The following is a 23,254-nucleotide window of genomic DNA, read 5'->3' as shown; positions in this document are numbered from 1 at the left end:
TCTTTCCTGAAGATTTCAGTGGCTATTGTGTTGGTCTCATCTCGATATATCCTGAGATCGAGGAATGGGATGGAAGATTTGCTGCTGGTATATGTAAATTTCATATTGATCTGATTGGTATTGAGAGAAAGGATATATTGATCCAATTTGTCTTGGGTGCCATCCCAGATCATAAAAATATCGTCGATATAACGTATCCAGATGAGAATGTGGTTAGTGAATTCCTCTTGATCATCGTTGAATACCATTTCCCGTTCCCACCAGCCTAAAAAGAGGTTCGCATACGTGGGGGCACATGCCGCCCCCATAGCGGTGCCTCTGGTCTGTACATAGAAACGATTGTTGAAAAGAAAATAGTTGTGATTCAACACAAAATGGAGTAATTCCAAAAGGAAATCCTGAAAGTCACCAGTATCACCCATGGACAGAAAATATTTGACTGCATTGATGCCCAAATCGTGTTTGATGGATGTGTATAGAGATTCAACATCTAATCCAACCATTATGTGGGAGTCTTCCAATCGTATACCTTGGATTTTCTTCAGGACATCAATCGTATCCTTCACATATGAAGGAAGAGTAAAGACATGTTGTCGCAAATGGACATCAAGGAAGCAGCTGGCTTTTTCTAGAAGGCCCCCATTACCTGATATAATGGGTCGTTTAGGTGGATTGTCCACATTTTTGTGGACTTTTGGTAGCAAGTAAAGTTTCTCTCAATACCAATCAGATCAATATGAAATTTACATATACCAGCAGCAAATCTTCCATCCCATTCCTCGATCTCAGGATATATCGAGATGAGACCAACACAATAGCCACTGAAATCTTCAGGAAAGAGACTTCAACAAACAGCTTACTTCATTCAACTAGCAGCCATTTTCCATCAACCATTAAAAATATTCCTAAAGGGGAATTCCTTAGACTTAAAAGGAATTGTACTGAAGAATTCACTTTTCAAACCAAAAGCATTGATTTGGCTGCAAGATTGAAAGAACGAGGATAAAGCAACAGACTTATTAAAAGGGCCAAATCTGAAGTGCAGAAAGTAGAACGGGACTCTTTGGTCTTCCCTACTACAAAAACTAAGGAAGATAAAAGCACCCTACGCTTTATCGGTGACTTCTGTAAGAATTGGAAAGATGCAAGAAAAATCCTGCAAACCCATTGGCACATCCTGAAAATGGATGAGGACATCTCGGACCATATTGGCCAGAACATCAACATGAGCTGGAGGAGGGCACCAAACTTAAAAGATAAACTGGTAAGAAGTTATTTCTCGCAGCCCTCAAAGCCAAGACCTCTCAAAGGCAGTTACCCTTGCGGCAAATGTAAATTGTGCCCACACATTTCTAACCTTACGTCAATCTTGGACAGATTCAATCAGCAGATCACAGTGCAAGATTTTTTCAACTGTAGGACAGAGAATGTGATCTATTGCATCTCATGTACCTGTAACTTAAGGTACGTGGGCATGACATCTCGCATGTTCAAAGTCAGGGCACTTGAACATATCAGTTCGGTGAGAAATGCTAAATCAGACTTAGCCCAATTCAAGAAGCTCACCAGACATTTTCTACGTTTCCATGACAGTCGAACAGAAGATCTACATTTCTCAGGTCTGGAACATATAAAAATGGGATTAAGAGGCGGAGATTACAGCAAGGCACTCCAGAAAAAGGAATCCAAATGGATCTTCAAGCTGGACACTCTGATGCCCAAAGGTTTAAATGAATACATCAATTACAGCATCTTCCTGCCCACATAACTTCAATATCCACCCATTCTGCTCCCTTCCCACCCCCATTCCTGTCCATTCCCCATCACCACCCTGTTCCTCCTCCACACCCTCAATTCAACCCCTATCTTTTCCTTCCTTCTCTCCAAAACCCCCCCTTTTCCATCTCCCTTTCCCTCTCCTCCTGCTCTTTTCTTCCCCTTCTTTCTTTCTCTTTCCACCACTCTTTCTTTCTTTTCCATTTTCTCCTCCCCTCTCCTTTCCTTCTTCACAATTCCCCATCACATTCCAAAACCTCTTTTCCTTCTCTCTTTTTCCTATCTACCCCTTTCCTCCCTGTTTTCCCCCTCCTTCAATCCTCCACAGCACACAATGGTTTTTGTGTGTCCCTTTGCTCATTCCCCCCCCCACTTTTTCATTTTTCCACCAGCCAGCAACCCCAACTCTTTCCCTTCACTTGCCACAGGCCCTCCAGACCCCATCCATTCTGCTCACATTTTCCCCTCACATTCATCACTTCTTTTCAGACAACACTCAACACAATACTCACACACTCTCCCATCTACATACCCACATTCATAGTATCATTTATCTTCCACTCCTTCCACACATCACACCCATTTTCCGCACTATAATCCTCACATTGTAGCTACAACCCCTTCCCCTTCTCACCACGCACCAACTAACAGCTCCATTCTCTTTCATCTCCACGCAGCACACCCTCACTCATCCATCTCAGTTTATACATATTTATCTTTATATTTCTATTCATATTTATTTTCATCAATTATATTTAATGCACATTCATTTTTGTATCTATTCATCTTTATCATTCATAATTATTTTCATTTTATAATTATTTCTTTTTATTTTCATTATCATTATTATTTTTATATTTATTTACTTTCATTCTTATATTCATTTTACATTCACATTTACTTTATTTATTTTTATATTTTTTTATTTTTATTATTATTTATTTTTATATATATTTATTTTTATTTATTTTATTTATTTATTATTATCCACACTTACTATCATTATTATTATATTTATTCTACATAATTATATTTATTTTTATTATTATTATTACTTTCATTTCATTTATACACTCCATTTCAAACATCATCTCCTCATCATTTCTATTTTCATTTCTTTATCCATCCATTTACTTTCTCCCTACTTTCACTCACATTCACAATGATCACACTCACACTCCTTCATTTCATTCCCCATCCTTCCCTTTTCCCTTCCCTTTTCCCTTTTCCAAAATGGATTCCACTGATCATCCCACTCGAGATCTGATAGGTTCAACCATCAGTCAGTCAAATCCAAGTGACAAATTCATTGGTCATCTCAACAGTTAAGTACTGGCCACAGGAGAGCAGTAGAGAGAGGCTCTCGTGACCAAGCCCAATCAGGTGAAACGTACGTCGAGAGAACGTCCGCAGTGACGTCATCGCGGCCACGCCCATCCCGGAAGCGGGCGGCCGCGCTCAATCACTGTAGCGGGACTGTGAACAGAGGAGACCCGGACAACGTTCGCCGCATACCTTGTGGCCGCGGTAACTGACACTAGACCACCAGGGTTACAAGCGTGCAGCGGGAACTAATAGAGTACAATGAGTAATCAATCCGCTGCCTAACACTGACTGTATATTCGAGCATATACCCGTTTGCTACTATATTTGATCCCAGTGCTGCGGTAATCTGTATTAGACCAGCAGGATTTAAATCTGTGCTTATACATAAAAGGGCTTGTCCGCATACCCAGTGGCAGTGGTAGCAGACACTAGATCTTAGTGTACAACTACACTCCCCTCTGTTTTAGTAATTACACTATATTTGCGGATAGTAATCTGCACAATTTTGTCTTAATACCCGCCTATGCCTCTAAGGTTTTAGATTCAGGTATTCAACCGTGATTTCAACACACAAGTGTATTTATGGTAGCATTTTCTATTTGTTGTGATTTCAACACACAAGTGTATTCATGGTAGTATTTTCTATTTGTTGGCATTTATCATTGAATATTTGATACTTGGTACTAATCTTTCTCACTCTGAATATAAGGTTAATAGTACCATTTGTGAGCCAGCCTTGAGCTCCTTACCAACATATGATCACTCACCTAGTTTTCCTTCAGGGGACCAGCAATTATTGTGTTAATTGTCATTTCATTACTTCTGAGATATTTCTCAGTTTTGCTCTATAACAAATTGGTATAGATCAACCTCATTTTCACTATGAGACCATATACACTATCCATGAGCCAGCCTTGAGCTCTTTGCCAGCACATGACTACTTATCTGATTTCCCTTCAGGGGGCCAGTAAGTTTTGTGCTGATTATCATTGAACCATCTATAAGCCTTTCTCTGAGCTCGAATATTTATCTTTATTTCTTTTCATTTATCAGTTATCAATAATATTTTCTCCCAGTCCAAGGATTAAGATATACACATATACCACGCATCACTTCTCAGTAATTTTCATGAGAGTTTACTACTTGCCAAACTTTACCTACTACACTACATCTCTATCAATCCCAGACACTCAGAATCATCCTGACACACCTTTTTCTGGAAATACCAATTTGGGACTATCTGTGGCCTTGGTTGAGTGTGAAGTACAGTAAGCATTATACTCTCCCTTTTCATTTATTTTCCTTTATACTGGCCCACGGCCATACTACCCTGAATACGCCCGATCTTGTCCAATCTCGGAAGCTAAGCAGGCATGGCCTGGTCAGTACTAGGAAGGATAACCTCCTGAGAATACCAGGTGCGGTGGGCCCCCTTTTTAAAGGACAAATCTCATCTAAACGCTTTCATACTACTACTTCTGTTTCTGGAAAAACACTCCCGGACTATTCATGGTTCTGATTTATGTACAGTACAGACAATAGGAGTGGATTTCCTCTCATCTCTTTTTCTCACATTTCTAACAACAGGCCCACGGCCATACTACCCTGAATGCGCCCGATCTTGTCCGATATCGGAAGCTAAGCAGGTATGGCCTGGCCAGTATCAGGAAGGGAAACCCCCTGAGAATACCAGGTGCAGTGGGCCCCCTTTTCTTTCTCAAGAGATTCTGGCCCTCATTCCGAGTTGATCGCTCGCAAGGCGATTTTAGCAGAGTTGCACACGCTAAGCCGCCGCCTACTGGGAGTGAATCTTAGCTTCTTAAAATTGCGAACGAAGTAATCGCAATATTGCGATTACAAACTTCTTAGCAGTTTCAGAGTAGCTTCAGACTTACTCGGCATCTGCGATCAGTTCAGTGCTTGTCGTTCCTGGTTTGACGTCACAAACACACCCAGCGTTCGCCCAGACACTCCTCCGTTTCTCCAGCCACTCCCGCATTTTTTCCGGAAACGGTAGCGTTTTTTCCCACACGCCCATAAAACGGCCTGTTTCCGCCCAGTAACACCCATTTCCTGTCAATCACACTACGATCGCCGGAGCGAAGAAAAAGCCGTGAGTAAAATTACTTTCTTCATTGCTAAATTACTTGGCGCAGTCGCAGTGCGAACATTGCGCATGCGCACTAAGCGGAAAATCACTGCGATGCGATGAAAATTACCGAGCGAACGACTCGGAATGAGGGCCTCTGTTTGCCAACTTAATCTTGCTACCACATCACGCTTCCATTGAAAACCTTCATTCCAAGGCATATACAGTGATTGTTCTGAATACACTTTATTTCATCAGAACACTATGGTATCCATCAAACACATTCCTTCTGATATTTTCACCTTCTCTAAGTAACTTGTACCTCATTTGCTAAAAAGGTCAAACAAGTTCTTTTCTTCAAATATCAGACACGAGTCTCAAAATCATTTCACATTTATTTATTTTTATTCAAGAAACAATTAAAGGTTAAGTTTTATTCCATTTTATTACTTATTCTACTCACATCATATTAATCATAACAAACGAGTGCTCCCAAACAAGGGTTTTTTGTCTTTTCTCTCCTTTTCAATTGTAGTCCAGTCTACAGAATTCCTGGGAGCACCGCCAATTATCAGCAGTTTAAAACTTTTTTGCCAACTGCATATATATTGGTTTCTTTATGGTATTTCTATATTTTGTTTAGATTGTTAAGACTAGTGCGGTTCCATATTGAATTTATCTGTATATGAGTCTGAGATGGAGCCTTGATCAGTAAATCGTCCAGATAAGGTATAATCGTGACTCCCAACAGTCTCAGTCCTGCAACCATGATCGCCATGATCTTTGTGAAAATTCTTGGGGCTGATGCTAGACCGAACGGCAAGGCCCGGAATTGGTAGTGATCCGCCACCAGTGCCAACCTTAAGTAACCCTGGTGAGGAGTCCAGATTGGAATATGCAGATATGCATCCTTTATGTCCATGGATACCATGAACTCGCCCTCTTCTAAGCCTGCAATGACTGATTGGACTGATTCCATCTTGAATTTGTAGACTCTTAAAAACTGGTTGAAAACTTTTAAATTGAGTATTGGTCTGACCGTCCCGTCTGACTTTGGCACGATAAAAAAGATTGGAATAGAACCCCGTTCCTCTCTGAGAAGCGGGAACCGGAATAATGACCTCTGCTTGTAGCAATTTGAGAATTGCTGTCCGTAGTGCCCCTGCCTTTTGAGGGCACCGAGGCAATCCTGTTGTAAAAAACTGACTGTGAGGCCTCTGTTGAAATTCCAGCTTGTATCACTGAGAGATTAATTGTTCACCCAAAGTTCTGGTGAGGTTTTGGCCCAGATGTCCTGAAAACCTTCCAGTCGGCCGCCCACCAAGGGGGACCCCAGGTGAGCTGGGAGGCCATCATGCCACGGTCTTGTCAGCAGGTTTATCGTGCTTTCTGGTTGCGGCTTGTGAGCGGCCTCTACCTCTGCCCCCACGTGGTTGTGTACCGAAACCCCTTCCTCTGGCTTGAAAGGACAGATCTAAATGAAGTAAATGCTGGACCCGAATAACCTCTCCTAGTCTGCGGAGCGGTTCTCGTATAAGGAGTAGGCAGAAAAGTGGACTTCCCCGCTGTAGCCTGCGAAATCCACTTGTTTAATTCTGGTCCGAAAAGCATCTCCCCTACAAAGGGGATGGTTTCTACTGCCCTTTTGGTCTCGGAGTCTCCCTGCCATTCGCTGAGCCATAAAATCCGTCTAGCCGATATGGCCGATGCAGATATGCGCGATGTTATTCTGCTAATATCTTTAGAAGCCTGACATAAGTACGATGCCGATTCCCGAATGTGTTCCGCCAGTTGGGTAATCTCTTCTAAGCTATTTTCCTCCTCAATAGCTTGCACTATACGGCCGGACCATGCACCCATGGCCTTGTTGACCCAAGCACAGACGATCGCAGGTCTCTGCGCTGCACCAGCTGCAACAAAAATTGTTTTTAGCGGCGTGTCAACTTTACGTTCCGACGCATCCTTTAAAGTAGTTACGTTAGGAATCGGTAAAATTGTCTTTTTTGACAACCGTCCTAGTGAGGCGTCCACTACCGGCGGAGTCTCCCACTTGTCCATTACACCCATAGGTAGGGGATAAGTTACCTGAAATCGTTTCGGAAATTGAAACCGTTTGTCAGGCTGTTTCCAAGCCTCCTCTATCTGCGATTGGAGGGATTTAGGTATGGGAAACACTGCTGAACGCGGCTTCTGGGATTCGAACAAATCGAAATCTTCCGGCTCCCGTATTTCCTCGTCTTTAAAGCTTAAGATCTCTTTTTTACCGCGTCAATTAAGGAGTCTAGACCTGAGATTGCCGAGTCCTCCTCTGGAAAGTCGGCGTCTAGGTTAGGTTCAATTAATTCACCTTCCTCCGTATCAAGAAGAAAACCCTCTTCCTCTTCTGATTCTGGTATCATAGGGAGAGTCCTTTTAACAGCCTTGCACACACTTGTGTCTGCGTGTGCGGGCGGCGTTAATCTGATGAGAAATTCCTCCATCGTCTTTGAGAATCCCGCAGCCCATTTCGATTGCTGCTTGCGCGATTCTGCCATCTCTATGGAGATTCTATTAGCCAGGTTGTCTTCCCATGCCTTAGCCAGAGCACTGCTCCCAGGTGGAACGTCCTTGTCTAAGCAGGAGTCGCACACCCCGGAGCTGCCAACCCGCGTGCTCTTCTTGTTACACTTCGTACAAACATAACAGGTCTTGGTTGCCTTAGACATGTTGTTTTGAAAACCCTGTACTAGGGTAACCCGCCGCGCTTTCACCCTTTAAACTAGGAAGAGAAAGACTGGGAGATGACGGAAGCGAAGGTATTGGATCCGGCTGGCAATTTACTGTCCCTTTCGTATATAAAGAGGGAGCAGGCCAATATCCTTATTTTAATTAATTTTTTTTTTTTAAATAAATAAAAATAAAACACCAGCCGACTCGCAATCCTCACACCCCCAACTGTAACTCAGCTACGATGTTAAAGTTGGTATTCGCTTGCTTCTGTGAATTTTCTGCGGGATCTTTGCAACAGAAGTCCCTTGAAAATATAAATTGTAAAGTTGTATTACTTTTCAGGAGATCCTCATATACTGTAAATATATTTGACACCAGCAGAGGGAGCTGTTGTCTAACTATCACTCTGCTATATGTTTCTATGCACTATGCAGGTAGTACAGCAGGGGGAGCTAATTTTGAAATAAGCAGCCCTTTTCCTTAATTCTCTGGGGGGAGGGGGAGGACCCATCCATTACCTCACTGTGAAGCCATAATCATTAAATATGGCCCCCATTAAATGTGCGCCCCACATATGTAACAAGCAACCCCCCTTGTTCAGTGAAAAAGCACTTGCCGTTCTTCAACAACGGAGATTTGGTGGGCGCCTGCCCCCGTGCGCTCTTCCACCTCCCGTCGCCCGCTGGCTGGTGCGCGCCGAGCCATCGGCGCTCGGCGAACACACTTTCCCCGCTATCCGGCGCGCTCCGGACCCGCTGGCCGGCGCGCGCCGTGACAACCCCGTAGCGGCGCCTGTGCTCCGTCTCCTCGGCTGGTGGTGATCGCCGAGCAGCGCGCCTCCCTGCCGTCGCTCCCTGCTCACAGGGAGAAAGGGCTCAGTCCCGCGCCGCACTCCTCTCCCGCGCTCGCCGCTGTATATGCAATAGGGGGTCTATCTTTCATTAGGAGGGAATCAGTGTTATGAAAGTTTTACTTTCAAGAAAGAAAAAAATAATAATTATAAAATACATGAAGTACCCTAGCCTAAGCTACCTTCTTCCTTCACCAGTACTCACTGTTAGAAGGCTGGAGGATCTCCTGTGTAGAGAGGCAGGTCCCTTTAATAGGGATCTTTGTCTCTGTTATATTAGGCAGCCTTGTTCCCCTTTTATTAGGGTTACGCAGCCCCTTTTAGATCTTTTGTCAAGAGCTCTGTGCTCCCACGTGCTACACCTCAGCACAATTTTTCAAACTGAGGGAGGAGGGATGTGAAGGGGGAGGAACCGGCTGTGCAGACAATGCTAATTTTAGATTGTGCCACACCTCCGGTTCAAGGCTTCACACCCCTACTGTATAGGACTCCAGTGTCCCCTAGTGGATGAAAGAGAAATGAACTGCTGCTTTAAACGTATCAGTTATCTTGCCAAAATCTCTGTGGTGCCGTATTCCTGACCCCGTTCTGGACCAACAACTGCAGTATATTGTGTAGTACAACAGTGGCATTAATTACACAATGTATGTCTTTTGTCCAGTGTTTCCTAAGCTTATCTTCAGTCTCTTCTAACACTTGGGGGAGCATCCCACTGCTCTTACAGCAAAGAATCCTGTCTGTGGGGGCTTAAACTGAACAGGTTTTCACAGAACTTTGTATGTGGGCCACTGATATATTTCTGCAGTGATTATATACCCCCTTAATCTTCTCTTTTCCAGCGTAATAACTCTTACTCTGGAGGCGTTTGATTTTTCCATACCCCCTATAACTAGTCACCCTTCTCTGTATACTCTTAAGACAAAGCCTCATGATTTAGTCAGTTTTTTTTCCACATACATATTATATTTTATAGGCCAGTAGGCTGTAACTCCAACGTAAAGTGTCCGTGAGTCACAACGTGAAACACTTGCAAACACTATATAATGTTCTCCATCTACAGCGGCTAGAGCCGGCCCTAACCAATATGATGCCCTAGGCAAGATTTGGCTGGTGCCCCCTAGCACCGCCGCTAGTTCTGCAGGAAATGCCTGGCACGAGTCAGCTGGCAGCTCTGCTAACGTCTGGAGACTTTTGTTTATGAAAAATCCATTGCTATGTCACTAGGATGCACAAGGAGCTTCTGCTAATTAAAATAATATGCAGCATGCCTATATTCTGTGTCTGACTGTGGCTGTATCTGCATACAAAATGCTACATTACAGTGATTTTCAGGAATACACGCAATGTAGCATTTCGTATGCAGATACAGCCGCAGTCGCACACAGAATATAGGAATGCCACATATCAGTTTAATCAGCAGAATCTGCTTGTGCCCCTAGGCATACCAAATGCCCTAGGCATTTGCCTAGTTTGCCTATGCCTAAGGCCGGCTCTGACAGCGGCCCACTCTCCAAGTTCCTGCTCAGGTCAGCATAATATACAATGTACAGAAATCCATGCTGGCTGTTGCTTGGTGATGTTCTCTCTTCCCAGACTGTGCCGCAAGATACTCACGGTCTCATTGATCTGCTCCGCCTCACCATACACATTTGCCACAAGAACAGTGCTGCAGTTTCCTCCTAGAGATGAGAAATACATTACTGAGAATGGCAGAGTCCTTACAGGGACATGACAGTAACAGGAGTAGCAGAGACATTAATGGACTCGGCTGAGGACGAGGGGAACCCTGGAAAACAGAGGACAGAACAGCGCTGAATATAAATGTAATTATTTAAGTGAAATAAACAGTTAATATTCAATGAAATGTAATTAGATATGATACATACAGCAGATTATATTACATCCAAATACGCCTTGGTTATGATAAGATAAAAATAAGATTTTAAACCTACCGGTAAATCTTTTTCTCCTAGTCCGTAGAGGATGCTGGGGACTCCGTAACGACCATGGGGGTATAGACTGGCTCCGCAGGAGATATGTGCACTCTAAAAGAACTTTTAGTATGGGTGTGCACTGGCTCCTCCCTCTATGCCCCTCCTCCAGACCTCAGTTAGAGAAACTGTGCCCAGAGGAGAAGGACACTACGAGGAAAGGATTTTGTAAATCTAAGGGCAAGATTCATAGCAGCCCACACCAATCATACCATATAACTTAGAACATACGCAACCAGTTAACAGTATGAAAGAAAAAAGAAAAAAAAACAGTATCAGTCAAAGGCCGATTCCAACTGTAACATAACCCTTATGTAAGCAACAACTATAAACAAGTCTTGCAGATTTAGTCCGCACTGGGACGGGCGCCCAGCATCCTCTACGGACTACGAGAAATAGATTTACCGGTGAGTAAAATCTTATTTTCTCTTACGTCCTAGAGGATGCTGGGGACTCCGTAAGGACCATGGGGTTTATATCAAAGCTCCAAACCGGGTGGGAGAGTGCGGATGACTCTGCAGCACCGATTGAGCAAACGCGAGGTCCTCATCAGCCAGGGTATCAAACTTGTAGAATTTAGCAAAAGTGTTTGAACCCGACCAAGTAGCTGCTCGGCACAACTGTAATGCCGAGACGCCTCGGGCAGCCGCCCAAGAAGAGCCCTCCTTCCTAGTGGAATGGGCCTTTACCGAATTTGGTACCGGCAATCCAGCCGTAGAATGAGCCTGCTGAATCGTGTTACAGATCCAGCGAGCAATAGTCTGCTTAGAAGCAGGTGCGCCAATCTTGTTGGCTGCATACAGGACAAACAGAGCCTCTGTTTTCCTAACCCTAGCCGTCCTGGCTACGTAAATTTTTAAGGCCCTGACTACATCCAGGGACTTGGAGTCGTCCAAGTCACCCGTAGCCACAGGCACCACAATAGGTTGGTTCATATGAAAAAAGGAGACCACCTTAGGTAGAAAATGAGGACGAGTCCTCAGCTCTGCTCTATCCACAAGAAAAATCAAGTAGGGGCTCTTGTGAGACAAGGCCGCCAACTCCGACACCCGCCGTGCAGATGTCAAGGCTAATAACATAACCACCTTCCAGGTGAGAAGTTTTAATTCCACCGTATGAAGAGGTTCAAACCAGTGTGATTTAAGGAACTGTAACACCACGTTAAGGTCCCATGGTGCCTCTGGTGGCACAAAAGGAGGCTGGATGTGCAGCACTCCCTTCACGAAAGTTTGGACTCCTGGGAGAGAAGCCAATTCCTTTTGAAAAAATATAGATAGGGACGAAATCTGTACCTTAATGGAGCCTAATTTTAGGCCCATATTCACTCCCGTCTGAAGGAAGTGGAGAAAACGGCCCAGATGGAAATCTTCCGTAGGAGCGTTCTTGGTTTCACACCAAGAAACATACTTCCTCCAGATACGGTGATAACGCTTCGCCGTTACTTCCTTCCTATCAGAGTAGGGATAACTTCCTCCAGAATACCTCTCTCAGCAAGGATTCGGTGTTCAACCGCTATGCCGTCAAACGCAACCGCTGCAACAGGTCTTCCCTGAGAGGAAGAGGCCACAGATATTCCGTGAGCATCTCCTGAAGATCCGAATACCAGGCCCTTCGAGGCCAATCTGGAACCACGAGTATCACTTGTACTCTGTTTCGTCTTATGACACTCAACACTTTTGAGATGAGAGGCAGAGGAGGGAACACGTAGACCGACTGAAACACCCATGGTGTCACTAGGGCGTCTACCGCTACTGCCTGAGGATCCCTTGACTTGGCACAATACCTCCGAAGCTTTTTGTTGAGGCGTGACGCCATCATGTCTATTTGAGGAAGTCCCCAAAGACTTGCTATCTCTGATGAAGTCCCCACTCTCCTGGATGGAGATCGTGCCTGCTGAGGAAGTCTGCTTCCCATTTGTCCACTCCCGGAATGAAGACTGCTGACAGAACACTTACGTGATTTTCTGCCCAGCGCAGAATTCTGGCGGCTTCCGCCATTGCCACTCTGTACCTTGTCCCGTCTTGGCGGTTTACATGAGCCACTGCTGTGACGTTGTCTGACTGAATCAGAACCGGTAGGTCACGAAGAAGATACTCCGCTTGTCGTAGGCCGTTGTATATGGCCCTCAATTCCAGTACGTTGATGATTAGACAAGCCTGCTGGCTTGACCATATCCCCTGATAATGTCTTCCTTTTGTGACTGCTCCACATCCTCGGAGGCTCGCGTCCGTGGTCACCAGAACCCAGTCTTGAATGCCGAACCTGCGACCTTCTAGAAGGTGAGCACTCTGCAGCCACCACAGGAGAGACACCCTGGCCCTGGGGGACAGGCTTATCTTTTGACGAAGGTGCGGATGGGACCCTGACCATTTGTCGAGAAAGTCCCACTGAAACGTCCTCGCATGGAACCTGTCAAAGGGGATGGCCTCGTAGGCTGACACCATTTTTCCCAGAACTCGAGTGCATTGGTGAACAGACACTCTTTTTGGCTTTAGCAGGTCCCTGACCATGTTCTGGATGTCCTGGGCTTTCTCTATTGGTAGAAAAACCCTCTTCTGATCCGTGTCCAAAATCATGCCTAGGAATGACAGTCGAGTCGTTGGAAGCAACTGAGACTTTGGCAGATTGAGAATCCAACCGTGTTGATGCAACACTCTCAGTGAGAGTGACACGCTTTTCAGTAATTGATCCCTTGATCTCGCCTTTATCAGGAGATCGTCCAAGTACGGGATAATTGTGACACCCTGCTTGCGCAGGAGCGCCATCATTTCCGCCATTACCTTGGTGAAAATTCTCGGGCCGTGGAAAGACCAAACGGCAACGTCTGAAACTGGTAATGACAGTCCTGTACCACGAAACGCAGGTATTCTCGATGAAGAGGAAAAATAGGGACATGAAGGTAGGCATCCTTCACGTCCAGCGATACCATAAATTCCCCTGCTTCCAGACTGGATATCACAGACCGGAGTGATTCCATCTTGAAATTGAACTTTTTCAAGTATAGGTTTAGGGATTTTAGATTCAAAATTGGTCTGACCGAACCATCCGGCTTCGGGACCACAAACAGTATTGAATAGTACCCTTTTCCCCGTTGGCCTAGGGGAACCTTGACAATCACTTGCTGTTGATACAGCTTTTGAATTGCATCTAATACCACTCCCCTCTCCGGGGAAGAGGTTGGCAAGGCCGACTTGAGAAATCGGCGAGGGGGCACCTCCTCGAACTCCAGTTTGTAACCTTGGGATACAATTTACAACGCCCAAGGATCCACGCCTGATAGAACCCGACCTGGCTGAAGAATCGAAGACGTGCCCCACCGATGCGGACTCCCTCTGTGGAGCCCCAGCGTCATGCGGTGGATTTAGCAGACGACAGGGAGGACTTCTGCTCCTGGGAACTAGCCGAAGCAGGTGTTCTCTTACCTCTACCTCTGGCGAGGAAAGAGGAGCCCCGACCTCTTCTGGACTTATGCTACCGAAAGGACTGCATCTGATATTGTGGGGTTTTCTTTTGCTGTGGGGCAACAAAAAGTGTAGATTTACCTGCGGTAGCTGTGGAGACCAGGTCCGCGAGACCATCCCCAAACAAAACTTCACCCTTGTAAGGTAAAACCTCCACATGCTTTTTTGAGTCAACATCACCCGACCATTGGCGGGTCCACAGAGCTCGTCTCGACAAAATTGCCATGGCATTGGCTCTGGAACCAAGCAGTCCCACGTCTCTTTGAGCGTCTCTCATATACAAGACTGCATCCTTAATGTGACCTAAAGTCAGTACAATGGTATCCCTGTCCAGGGTATCCATGTCAGCCAACTAGATATCTGTCCATGCTGCAACAGCGCTACAGACCCATGCCGACGCTATTGCCGGTCTGAGTAAAGTCCCTGTATGAGCATAAATAGACTTTAAGGTAGTCTCCTGTCTACGATCCGCAGGATCCTTAAGGGCCGCGGTGTCAGGAGACGGTAACGCCACCTTCTTGGACAGACGCGTTAATGCCTTGTCCACCCTGGGCGAGGATTCCCAACGTACCCTGTCTTTTGCAGGGAAAGGATACGCCATAAGGATCCTCTTGGGAATCTGCATTTTTTTGTCTGGAGTTTCCCAAGCTTTTTCAAATAATTTGTTTAGTTCATGAGGAAACGTTACCTCAGATTTCTTTTCCTTATACATGCGCACCCTCGTGTCAGGAACAGAGGGGTCATCAGTGATATGCAAAAATAAGAATTTACTTACCGATAATTCTATTTCTCGTAGTCCGTAGTGGATGCTGGGGACTCCGTAAGGACCATGGGGAATAGCGGCTCCGCAGGAGACTGGGCACATCTAAAGAAAGCTTTAGGACTATCTGGTGTGCACTGGCTCCTCCCCCTATGACCCTCCTCCAAGCCTCAGTTAGGATACTGTGCCCGGACGAGCGTACACAATAAGGAAGGATCTTGAATCCCGGGTAAGACTCATACCAGCCACACCAATCACACCGTACAACTTGTGATCTGAACCCAGTTAACAGCATGATAACAGAGGAGCCTCTAAAAAAGATGGCTCACTACAGCAATAACCCGATTTTTTTTTTTTTTTTTGGTAACAATAACTATGTACCAGTATTGCAGACAATCCGCACTTGGGATGGGCACCCAGCATCCACTACGGACTACGAGAAATAGAATTATCGGTAAGTAAATTCTTATTTTCTCTAACGTCCTAAGTGGATGCTGAGGACTCCGTAAGGACCATGGGGATTATACCAAAGCTCCCAAACGGGCGGGAGAGTGCGGATGACTCTGCAGCACCAAATGAGAGAACTCCAGGTCCTCCTCAGCCAGGGTATCAATTTTGTAGAATTTTACAAACGTATTTGCTCCTGACCAAGTAGCTGCTCGGCAAAGTTGTAAAGCCGAGACCCCTCGGGCAGCCGCCCAAGATGAGCCCACCTTCCTTGTGGAGTGGGCATTTACAGATTTTTGGCTGTGGCAGGCCTGCCACAGAATGTGCAAGCTGAATTGTACTACAAATCCAACGAGCAATAGTCTGCTTAGAAGCAGGAGCACCCAGCTTGTTGGGTGCATACAGGATAAACAGCGAGTCAGTTTTCCTGACTCCAGCCGTCCTGGAAACATATATTTTCAGGGCCCTGACAACGTCTAGCAACTTGGAGTCCTCCAAGTCCCTAGTAGCCGCAGGCACCACAATAGGTTGGTTCAGGTGAAACGCTGAAACCACCTTAGGGAGAAACTGAGGACGAGTCCTCAATTCCGCCCTGTCCGAATGGCAAATCAGATAAGGGCTTTTACAGGATAAAGCCGCCAATTCTGACACGCGCCTGGCCCAGGCCAGGGCCAACAGCATGACCACTTTCCATGTGAGATATTTTAACTCCACAGATTTAAGTGGTTCAAACCAATGTGACTTTTGGAACCCAAAAACTACATTGAGATCCCAAAGTGCCACTGGAGGCACAAAAGGAGGCTGTATATGCAGTACCCCTTTTACAACGTCTGAACTTCAGAGACTGAAGCTAGTTCTTTTTGGAAGAAAATTGACAGGGCCGAAATTTGAACCTTAATGGACCCCAATTTCAGGCCCATAGACACTCCTGTTTGCAGGAAATGTAGGAATCGACCCTGTTGAATTTCCTCCGTCGGGCCTTACTGGCCTCGCACCACGCAACATATTTTCGCCAAATGCGGTGATAATGTTTTGCGGTTACATCCTTCCTGGCTTTGATCAGGATAGGGATGACTTCATCCGGAATGCCTTTTTTCCTTCAGGATCCGGCGTTCAACCGCCATGCCGTCAAACGCAGCCGCGGTAAGTCTTGGAACAGACAGGGTCCTTGCTGGAGCAGGTCCCTTCTTAGAGGTAGAGGCCACGGATCCTCCGTGAGCATCTCTTGAAGTTCCGGTTACCAAGTCCTTCTTGGCCAATCCGGAGCCACGAATATAGTGCTTACTCCTCTCCATCTTATCAATCTCAGTACCTTGGGTATGAGAGGCAGAGGAGGGAACACATACACTGACTGGTACACCCACGGTGTTACCAGAGCGTCTACAGCTATTGCCTGAGGGTCCCTTGACCTGGCGCAATACCTGACGAGTTTTTCCCAACGGTTTATAATCATGTGGACGACTTCTGGGTGAAGTCCCCACTCTCCCGGGTGGAGGTCATGCTGAGGAAGTCTGCTTCCCAGTCGTCCACTCCCGGAATGAATACTGCTGACAGTGCTATCACATGATTTTCCGCCCAGCGAAGAATCCTTGCAGCTTCTGCCATTGCCCTCCTGCTTCTTGTGCCACCCTGTCTGTTTACGTGGGTGACTGCCGTGATGTTGTCCGACTGGATCAACACCGGCTGACCTTGAAGCAGAGGTCTTGCTAAGCTTAGAGCATTGTAAATGGCCCTTAGCTTCAGGATATTTATGTGAAGTGATGTCTCCAGGCTTGACCATAAGCCCTGGATATTCCTTCCCTGTGTGACTGCTCCCCAGCCTCGCAGGCTGGCATCCGTGGTCACCAGGACCCAGTCCTGAATGCCGAATCTGCGGCCCTCTAGAAGATGAGCACTCTGCAACCACCACAGGAGGGACACCCTTGTCCTTGGTGACAGGGTTATCCGCTGATGCATCTGAAGATGCGACCCGGACCATTTGTCCAGCAGGTCCCACTGGAAAGTTCTTGCGTGGAATCTGCCGAATGGGATTGCATCGTAGGAAGCCACCATTTTACCCAGAACCCTTGTGCATTGATGCACTGAGACTTGGCTCGGTTTTAGGAGGTTCCTGACTAGCTCGGATAACTCCCTGGCTTTCTCCTCCGGGAGAAACACCTTTTTCTGGACTGTGTCCAGGATCATCCCTAGGAACAGAAGACAAGTCGTCGGAACCAGCTGCGATTTTGGAATATTGAGAATCCAATCGTGCTGCCGCAACACTACCTGAGATAGTGCTACACCGACCTCCAACTGTTCCCTGGATCATACCCTTATCAGGGAATCGTCCAAGTAAGGGATAACTAAAATTCCCTTCCTTCGAAGGAATATCATCATTTCGCCCATTACCTTGGTAAAGACCCGGGGTGCCGTGGACCATCCATACGGCAGCGTCTGAACTGATAGTGACAGTTCTGTACCATAAACCTGAGGTACCCTTGATGAGAAGGGTAAATTTTGACATGAAGGTAAGCATCCTTGATGTCCCGAGACATCATGTAGTCCCCTTCTTCCAGGTTCGCAATCACTGCTCTGAGTGACTCAATCTTGAATTTGAACCTCTGTATGTAAGTGTTCAAAGATTTTAGATTTAGAATCGGTCTCACCGAGCCGTCCGGCTTCGGTACCACAACAGTGTGGAATAATACCCCGTTCCCTGTTGCAGGAGGGGTACCTTGATTATCACCTGCTGGGAATACAGCTTGTGAATGGCTTCCAACTGTCTCCCTGTCAGAAGGAGACATCGGTAAAGCCGACTTTAGGAAACGGCGAGGGGGAGACGTCTCGAATTCTAATTTGTACCCCTGAGATATCACCTGAAGGATCCAGGGGTCTACTTGCGAGTGAGCCCACTGCGCGCTGAAATTAATTGAGACGGGCCCCCCACCGTGCCTGATTCTGCTTGTAAAGCCCCAGCGTCATACTGAGGGCTTGGCAGAGGCGGGAGAGGGTTTCTGTTCCTGGGAACTGGCTGATTTCTGCAGCCTTTTTCCTCTCCCTCTGTCACGGGGCAGAAATGAGGAACCTTTTGCCCGCTTGTCCACGAAAAGACTGCGCCTGATAATACGGCGTCTTCTCATGTTGAGAGGCGACCTGGGGTACAAACGTGGATTTCCCAGCTGTTGCCGTGGCCACCAGGTCTGAAAGACCGACCCCAAATAACTCCTCCCTTTAATAAGGCAATACTTCCAAATGCCGTTTGGAATACGCATCACCTGACCACTGACGTGTCCATAACCTTCTACTGGTAGAAATGGACAACGCACTTAGACTTGATGCCAGTCGGCAAATATTCCGCTGTGCATCACGCATATATAGAAATGCATCTTTTAAATGCTCTATAGGCAAAAATATACTGTCCCTATCTAGGGTATCAATATTTTTAGTCAGGGAATCCGACCACGCCAACCCAGCACTGCACATCCAGGCTGAGGCGATTGCTGGTCGCAGTATAACACCAGTATGTGTGTAAATACATTTTAGGATACCCTCCTGCTTTCTATCAGCAGGATCCTTAAGGCGGCCATCTCAGGAGAGGGTAGAGCCCTTACAAGCGTGTGAGCGCTTTATCCACCCTAGGGGGTGTTTCCCAACGCACCCTAACCTCTGGCGGGAAAGGATATAATGCCAATAACATTTTAGAAATTATCAGTTGTTATCGGGGGAAAACCACGCATCATCACACACCTCATTTAATTTCTCAGATTCAGGAAAACTACAGGTAGTTTTTCCTCACCGAACATAATACCCCTTTTTGGTGGTACTCGTATTATCAGAAATGTGTAAAACATTTTTCATTGCCTCAATCATGTAACGTGTGGCTCTACTGGAAGTCACATTTGTCTCTTCACCGTCGACACTGGAGTCAGTATCCGTGTCGGCGTCTATATCTGCCATCTGAGGTAACGGGCGCTTTAGAGCCCGACGGCCTATGAGACGTCTGGACAGGCCCAAGCTGAGTAGCCGGCTGTCTCATGTCAACCACTGTCTTTTATACAGAGCTGACACTGTCACGTAATTCCTTCCAACAGTTCATCCACTCAGGTGTCGACCCCCTAGGGGGTGACATCACTATTACAGGCAATCTGCTCCGTCTCCACATCATTTTTCTCCTCATACATGTCGACACAAACGTACCGACATATAGCACACACACAGGGAATGCTCTGATAGAGGACAGGACCCCACTAGCCCTTTGGGGAGACAGAGGGAGAGTTTGCCAGCACACACCAGAGCGCTATATATATACAGGGATAACCTTATATAAGTGTTTTTCCCCTTATAGCTGCTGTATCTTTAATACTGCGCGTAATTAGTGCCCCCCCCTCTCTTTTTTAACCCTTTCTGTAGTGTAGTGACTGCAGGGGAGAGACAGGGAGCTTCCCTCCAACGGAGCTGTGAGGGAAAATGGCGCCAGTGTGCTGAGGAGATAGGCTCCGCCCCCTTATCGGCGGCCTTATCTCCCGTTTTTCTATGTATTCTGGCAGGGGTTAAATGCATCCATATAGCCCAGGAGCTATATGTGATGCATTTTTTGCCATCCAAGGTGTTTTTTATTGCGTCTCAGGGCGCCCCCCCCCAGCGCCCTGCACCCTCAGTGACCGGAGTGTGAAGTGTGCTGAGAGCAATGGCGCACAGCTGCAGTGCTGTGCGCTACCTTGTTGAAGACAGGACGTCTTCTGCCGCCGATTTTCCGGACCTCTTCTGCCTTCTGGCTCTGTAAGGGGGCCGGCGGCGCGGCTCTGGGACCCATCCAGGCTGGGCCTGTGATCGTCCCTCTGGAGCTAATGTCCAGTAGCCTAAGAAGCCCAATCCACTCTGCACGCAGGTGAGTTCGCTTCTTCTCCCCTTAGTCCCTCGATGCAGTGAGCCTGTTGCCAGCAGGTCTCACTGAAAATAAAAAACCTAAACTAAAACTTTCACTAAGAAGCTCAGGAGAGCCCCTAGTGTGCACCCTTCTCGTTCGGGCACACAGATCTAACTGAGGCTTGGAGGAGGGTCATAGGGGGAGGAGCCAGTGCACACCAGATAGTCCTAAAGCTTTCTTTAGATGTGCCCAGTCTCCTGCGGAGCCGCTATTCCCCATGGTCCTTACGGAGTCCCCAGCATCCACTTAGGACGTTAGAGAAACATATTTTATTGCCATAATCATATAATGAATACTTTTGGTCACCTTAGGGTGTAACCTTGCCTCATCATAGTCGACACTGGAGTCAGAATCCGTGTCGGTATCAGTGTCTACTATTTGTGATAAGGGACGCTTTTGAGACCCTGTGACTCAGTCGAATCCGCGGATTGACTCCCTGCTGCTTCCTCGGACTCAGCTTTGTCCATTCTCTTATGCAATAAGGTCACATTAGCATTTAAAATATTACACATATCATACCAATCATGAGTCGGCGTTGCCGACAGAGACACCACAATCATCTGCTCCACCTCCTCCTTGGATGAGCCTTCCGCTTCAGACATGCCGACACACGCGTACCGACACCCGTACACACACACCGGGAAATATCTACAAGGGGACAGTTCCCCAACAAGGCCCTTTGGAGAGACAGAGAGAGAGTATGCCAGCACACACCCCAGCACCAACTGACACTGGAAAGAATTCCCAGATATAGCGCTTTTATATATATTCAATCGTGTAAAACACTCACTGTGCCAAAATGTGCCCCCACCCCCTCTTTTTCAGCCCTGTATCACCTATCTGCAGGGGAGAGTCCGGGGAGACAGCTTCTTTTCAGTATACTGTGGAGAAAATGGCGCTGGTTAGTGCTGTGCGACCAAGCTCCGCCCCCTCTAGTGGCGGGCTTCAGTCCCGCTCAAATTCACAATTAATGGCGGGGGATTAACACATCCACTGACTCCGCAGCCCCTATGTGTCATAACATGCCAAAATAGAAGTATATATTGCTGCCCAGGGCGCCCCCCCTGCGCCCTGCACCCATCAGTGCCTGTCATGTGTGTAACGTGTGGGAGCAATGGCGCGCAGCGTTACCTCAGTGAAGATCTGAAGTCTTCTTTCTTCTTATACTCACCCGGCTTCTATCTTCCGGCTCTGTGAGGAGGGCGGCGGCGCGGCTGTGAGACAAACGGCGGGGGGAGACCTGCGTTCCGATCCCTCTGGAGCTAATGGTGTCCAGTAGCCTAAGAAGCAGAGCCTATCACCTAATACCCCTTTCACATCGCACAAATAACCCGGTACCGACACGGCATATTGCCGTGTCGAACCGGGTCAGTGTGCGATGTGAAAGCACACTGGGCGATTTAGCGGGTCGCCTGACCCGGTAAATCAACCCGGTAAAAAAGAAGGGTTTTACCCGGGTTGATTACCGGGTCAGGTGCGGTGTGAATGGGAGCCGTGTCGATGCGACACGGTTCCCATTCACAAGATAGGGAGAGGCGGCGCTGGAGATGAGCTCATCTCCCGACGCCGCCTCCACCCCCGCCCCTGCTGCTGCTGCGGCCTCCGTTGTCATGGCAACCGACCCGGTATATTGCCGGGTCGGGAAGCCTGCAACGGAGCGCAAATGCCGGATCCCACCCGGTAAGTACACGTTTGTCTTACCGGGTAGGACCCGGCATTTGCGGTGTGAATGCAGCATAAGTAGGTCTGCTTCTCTCTCCTCAGTCCCACGATACAGGGAGCCTGATGCCAGCAGTGCTCCCTGAAAATAAAAAACCTAACAAAATTCTTTTATCAGAGAAACTCAGTAGAGCTCCCCTGTAGTGCACCCATTCTCCTCTGGGCACAGAATCTAACTGAGGTCTGGAGGAGGGGCATAGAGGGAGGAGCCAGTGCCCACCCATACTAAAAGTTCATTTAGAGTGCCCATATCTCCTGCGGAGCCCGTCTATACCCCCATGGTCCTTACGGAGTCCCCAGCATCCTCCAGGACGTAAGAGAAATAGGATTTTGGTACTTACCAAGTAAATCCTTTTCTTTGAATCCATAGGGGGCACTGGAGTACTCTTGGGATATGGACGGCTTTAGCAGAACAAGGCACTGAATATTTAAATTTAGTAACTCTCCTCCCCTCCATATTCCCAGAGTACCTCAGTGTTTTTTACTGAGCCGAACAGGAGCGATAGAGAGGATGAACAATGGAGAATAACAGTTAACATGATAACATAACGGACAACATTAAAGTTGACACATAACGTTACTGACAACTAAACAGTTGACACCATAACCGATAGAACTTGAAAATTTGAACAAATCGGAGAGAATGTGTTACCATAAGATCCACTGAACTGACCACAAACCAGGTAAAACTGCTCTGGGTGGGCGTCCAGTGCCACCTATGGATTCAAAGAAAAGGATTTACCTGGTAAGTACCAAAATCCTTTTTTCTTTTTCATCCACTAGGGGTCACTGGAGTACACTTGGGACGTACCAAAGCTTCCCCCTTGAGCGGGAGAGCTGTTTGGCACCTGTAACACTAGGCGGCCAAAGCTAGATGCTGATGCCGCAAACGTATCAAACTTCCAAAAGCGCACAAACGTGTGCACTGATGACCACGTAGCCACGCGGCAAAGCTGCGTCGTAGAAGCCCCACGGCCAGCTGCCCATGAAGTTCCCACAGAACGTGTGGAATGAGCTGTTACTGATGTAGGCGGCTGTAACCTAGCATGAATGTAAGCCTGACGTATGGTCAGTTTTATCCATCTGGATAAGGTCTGCTTAGAAGCTGGCCAACCCATCTTGGCAGCATCATAGAGAACAAACAACGTATCCGTCTTACGAACTGTAGACGTTCTGGATACATAAACGCGTAGTGCGCATACCACATCCAAAGTTCCAGA

General features: G+C 46.9%; 3 pseudogenes; 2 read left to right on the top strand and 1 right to left on the bottom strand.

The window, feature by feature from the left end:
* Positions 1–23,254, bottom strand: part of LOC134928606 (kinesin-like protein KIF9) — a 372,888-nt pseudogene that overhangs the window by 124,406 nt on the left and 225,228 nt on the right.
* LOC134929878 (5S ribosomal RNA) lies at positions 4,415–4,532 on the top strand (annotated as a pseudogene).
* Positions 4,690–4,807, top strand: LOC134930252 (5S ribosomal RNA; annotated as a pseudogene).

This window comes from Pseudophryne corroboree, chromosome 5 (assembly GCF_028390025.1).
Source record: "Pseudophryne corroboree isolate aPseCor3 chromosome 5, aPseCor3.hap2, whole genome shotgun sequence".
NCBI classification, from domain to species: domain Eukaryota; kingdom Metazoa; phylum Chordata; class Amphibia; order Anura; family Myobatrachidae; genus Pseudophryne; species Pseudophryne corroboree.
The sequence above is the reverse complement of the archived record's forward strand: the minus strand, read 5'-3'. Positions and strand labels throughout refer to the sequence as shown.